We start from the raw sequence: 4,747 nt of genomic DNA, 5'->3' as shown, positions 1-4,747 counted from the left end.
GCAGCTCCTCCCACCAATCGCATCCCGCCTGCCCAACTCAGGTCCCGCCCCGGCTCCCACCCTCGGTTTCGAGTCCTAAGGAAAGGGGGAGAAGGCCGCCGTCGTCGCAGGGGCGCCCCCTCAAGTCAGGGCCGGGGAGGGACGACTGTTCCCTCTCCCCTCATGCAGCTCGTAAGGCACTGGGTCATCTTGTTTTGATGCCCTGGGACGCGATGACCCAGATGCTCTGGGGACACCCTCCCCCAGTTTGTGTGTTGGTGAGTGAGGGGCAGCGTGGACAGCAAGTGCCCTCAGCGGGCGCCCGTGGCCGAACTGGTTGAGCTGCTGGGCCTCTTCCCTCTAGGCCTCCCCTTCCCGACAAGGCCACTGTGCGGCCAATGCCTGCTTGCTCCCCCTGGAAGGGGGAGTAGGGGGGACGGGGGAGGGCCTTCCTTCAGGTCATTTTCAGCACCCCCAGGCCCTGGCTCTGAGGGCAGCAAGACCCTCACATGTACCTGAACCCGCCCGTTTGCTGGCCTGACTCCCCACAGCTGAGGTGCCTGGGTTCTGACCACCCAGCAGCAGCCCCTGTCGAGGGCTCTGTTCCCACCCCCACCTGACAGCACCCTGATGCCACACTTGGGTTAGTGATGCCTGGCTGTCCCTTGGGGAAACTGTGAGTGCAATTGGTTAGTCTCCCCAGGGTCGGACCGGCTTGGCCTAACCTGCAGCCAGGGTGCTTTCACCCAGCTGCAAGCACTTAGGCTGGGCCTGCCCACTTCTCTGTGGGTCTGTTTCCTTTACAGCCTTTTGCCCGGGATTTGGGCTCAGCCCGACCCAAAGGTCCTCAGCCTTGTCTGCTTTGGGCCTGTCCCATCTGCTATATAGAACTGTGCCCCCCCCCAACCCCACACCCCCTTAGAGTCTGCTCTCTGTGGCTCCCCCAGAGCAGGGGTCTTCTGGCTTCTTAAAGGGGAGCTTGGAAGGCCAGCATGGCTCTAAGGAGGATGGCTCTAAGGAGGAGAGAAACCTCTGCCTACTGATTTAGCATAAGACTGGTAATCACTCTGGAGTCTTCTCCTGTCTCCTCAGACTTGTGGGCAACCCTTGGAGGAGGCCCCAGGACCAGGGCTGGTGCTGATATGTTTGCATTCATTCCAGACAGGCATCCCAGAATCCCCTTGGGCTGCAGCTCTAGCCACTGGAGACAAAAGCTTTTCTTAGCTGCCTTGCAGCCCACTCCCTGCCCACCTCCTGAAGGCCAGCCTTCTGGCTTTGTCTTGGTTCCCTAGTGCTTTCCCACCACACACTCAGACCCCCACCCTGGCTCAGCACTTAATGTGCCCTTCCTCACCAGGGTCTCTCCTGTCTCCCAGCAGAGATCTGATCTTTATTTCTTCACAATCCTAACTGACCCCTCCAGCCTCTCATTCTCCCACAGTTGCAGAAAATGTTCCCTCTTTTCAACTCCCGTAATTGCCCCCACTTCCTCCTACAAGGCCTTCTGAGTCAGCCTTTATCTGACACCCAAGAAACAGCTGGCTCACCGGTAGTTAAGGACAAGCCCCAAGGCAACTGAGTTGTGCTGGCAGAAACGCCAGGCACGTGAATCTGGGTAGCACGTGGGCCCTCCCAGCTCTGCTCCCAGGAGTCCCTCATTGACGTAAGGCCTATTGCTACTGTCTTGTAGGGCAGGATCTTCTGTGCCATGCCCACAGATGTCACCTCCTCCTGTGTGCGGTGCCCCCCTCCAGGCCCAATGCTGACTGCCTGGGGTCCTCTTAATCAGAATGAGGAACAACCCCTCCTCACTCTTCACCACTCACTCTGCTACCCCCCCTCTAGTGCGCCCCTCCCTGCTGCTGTTATCCTCCTTAAATCTCAAACTCCCATCCCTGGGAACCCACCCTCAGACCTCCACCAAGGTCTTTGTCAAGGCCTCTGAAATCTATCCCCTCCAAGAAGATTTGGGGATTGATGTTTCCGAGCCTTGGCTGCTGCATAACTTGGTTAATGCTGGCCTCTTGGGCCCCAGCCTAAGACAGCCAAGATGGATAAGGATAGAATTTTCAAGGATAGACGAAATAATCCACATATCCTTCAAGAGTGACAGCATTTCTGGTAAATACATGGCAGAGACATTAGAGTGAGATGGAGCCATGCTAGGTTTTCTTCAGGGTGAAGGCCAAGGGGGACAACCACAGTGATACCAAAAAGATGGCCTGAAGGAGGTGGGCTTGACAGAGGGCAGGGACTTGATGGCCGCGTCTTCCAGTTACTCTTCTGGTTGGGTGATGCTTAGAGCCTGTATGACATGACTGATTCATCTGTATCCCTGTCTGTATGTTGCTGCTTCTCTGTCCATTTGCCATATGCTTCTCTGGGACAGTGCTGGCTCTATTGTTGTTGGTCTCATTGAGTTGATTTAGAGTCACGTCAACCCTGTGTACAACAGAAGGAAATACTGCCCAGTTCTGTGCCATCCTCACAATTGTTCTTATGTTTGAGCCCATTGTTGCAGCCACCATGTCAATCCATCTCATCACGGGTCTTCCTCTTTTTCGCTACCCTGCTATTTTACCAAACATGATGTCCTCTCTAGAGACTGGTCTCACCTGACAATATATCCAAAGTGTGTGAGACAATGTCTCACCATCCTTGCCTCTAAGGAGCATTCTGGCCATACTTCTTCCAAGACAGATCTGTTGGGGGGTTTTTTTTGGCAGTCCATGGTACTTTCAAGATTCTCTGCCAGCATCATAATTCAAATGCATTGATTCTTCTTCAGTTTTCCTTATTCAGCACCCAACTTTCACATGCTCAGGAGGCTGGTTCAATTAGATTCCCTTCTATGGGGAGCTCCCTAAGGCCAAAGATGTCTCCTTGTCTCTCTGTCATCTGTCATGTTCTCAGAGCAGTGCTTTGTGGAGGCAGATGCTTCTTCCTGAAAGATCTTTAAGGCAAGAGTTGTAGGGCTAGATCAAGGACTGGAAGACCTAGTCAAGGTTGTAACCAATCTCACTTCAGAGATGGACCCTTACGAACCCACGGGGGGGAGATGCATCCAACTCGAAGGGAACCATCTTTAATCTATGCTGCTCGCATTCTTCCTCTCTCCCTCTCTGAATCTAGGAGGTCCCTGGGTGATACAAACTGTTCCCATTCAACTACTAACTGTGGGTCCAAAGTTCAAGCCCACCCAATGTCTCCAAGGAGTAAAGTCCTGGTGATCTGCTTCGGTCAAGACCTAAAAATGAACAAAGAAACAAACAAACAGCTGCCTGTCAAATTGGTTCTGACAAACTCAGCCAAGCTTAGAATTACACATGTTTCATATCAGCATTGTTAAAAGGAAAAACAAAGAAGAAGAAACATGTTTTGCCACCAAATAGACAAGACTTTGGTGATTGTGAAGAGGCCAGGAACAGGGAGTGGGAACGGATAGGGAAGAGGGAAGCACAAAAAACAGGAGGTTTAACAGGATAGTGTTGATTTCATTTATTGAGCGGTATTTTATATATATATATATACAATATATATATATATATTTTTTATATATATAAAATGTTTCTTTAAAAAAAAATCTCTCCAGATTCATTAACCTTCAAACCTAACTAGTGGTTTGAGTCGTTAAGGGAAAAAAAGGAAAAGGAAGATTGAAATGGACTTAGTCTTTCATGACAAACAAGTTCATCTCAAGCAACAACCAAAGACTTGGTCTGACTCACCATGCACCTACATGCTTCAGAGAAGCAGAATGTGAAGCCTTTAATTCCTCTGGATGGATTCAAACGGCCCACCTTTTGGTTAATAGCTAAGAGCAAATGGTTTTTGCTCCCCCGGGATCTCTTCCATAAAGGTTACAGTCACAAAAACCGGAAGGAGTCATTCTACTCGCAACACACGGGGTCGCCGAAAGTTGGAATTGACAGCAATGGATTTGGGTTTCTCTTTTCCAGGACTAGGAGGCAGGAGAGAGTTTGGGCCCTTGGCTTAATGCCTTGGGATAAGACTCTGGGCTTCTCTTTCTTTGGATTTCAAACACAGGGATTCTACATATATGTCATTTTTCATACCAGATCCCAAGGAAGAGGACTATGAAGACAGGAATATATTGAAGCTTGGATGAAGAGATGGTTCTTAAAGGTCCTGTCAGTTTCACAGTTCTGATTCTCATTACTGCTTACAGCTATCCTATGAATTTGCTTCTCCTTAGCCCATGGACTGATGGGCTCAGGCTCCGCATGCCCAGGAGACAGAGGGGAAGGGTGCTGGGATCTCAGCACACATGAAGGAAGTGGCAAGACATTCATGGGAAAATGGAATTTCAAAGAGAATGAGATTTTATCATGAACTTTTGGAAGCTCCCTCATGCATCCTCCATCCCTTCAAGCTTGAGGGCGGGGGCGGTGTGTGTGGCCTGAAAGTGAATGAGGCAAAGGAGAGGAGGCCAAGACCCCGGAGACCTATTGTGGTTAGGTGCCATTGAGGGGTTTCAACTCATAGCGGTCGCGAGCACAGCAGAACCAAACCCTGCCGGGCCCTGTGTCACCCTCACAACTGTTCTTATGCTCTGGCCCATTGTCACAGCCACTGTGTCCATCCATCTTGTCAAGGGCCTTCCACTTTTTTGCTGCCCCTTTGCTTTATCAAGCATAATGTCTGTAATAGGTTGTTTTTTTTGGTGCCAACATGGCACCCGTAAGAAGACGTGGGTGGAGTCTAGCCTGTCAATCAGGTGGTCACAGCCTGATGGTGCCTTCTTTTT

Source organism: Echinops telfairi, unplaced genomic scaffold (assembly GCF_000313985.2).
Source record: "Echinops telfairi isolate 266 unplaced genomic scaffold, ASM31398v2 ScPeMD7_3;HRSCAF=10, whole genome shotgun sequence".
NCBI lineage: Eukaryota > Metazoa > Chordata > Mammalia > Afrosoricida > Tenrecidae > Echinops > Echinops telfairi.
The sequence above is the reverse complement of the archived record's forward strand: the minus strand, read 5'-3'. Positions refer to the sequence as shown.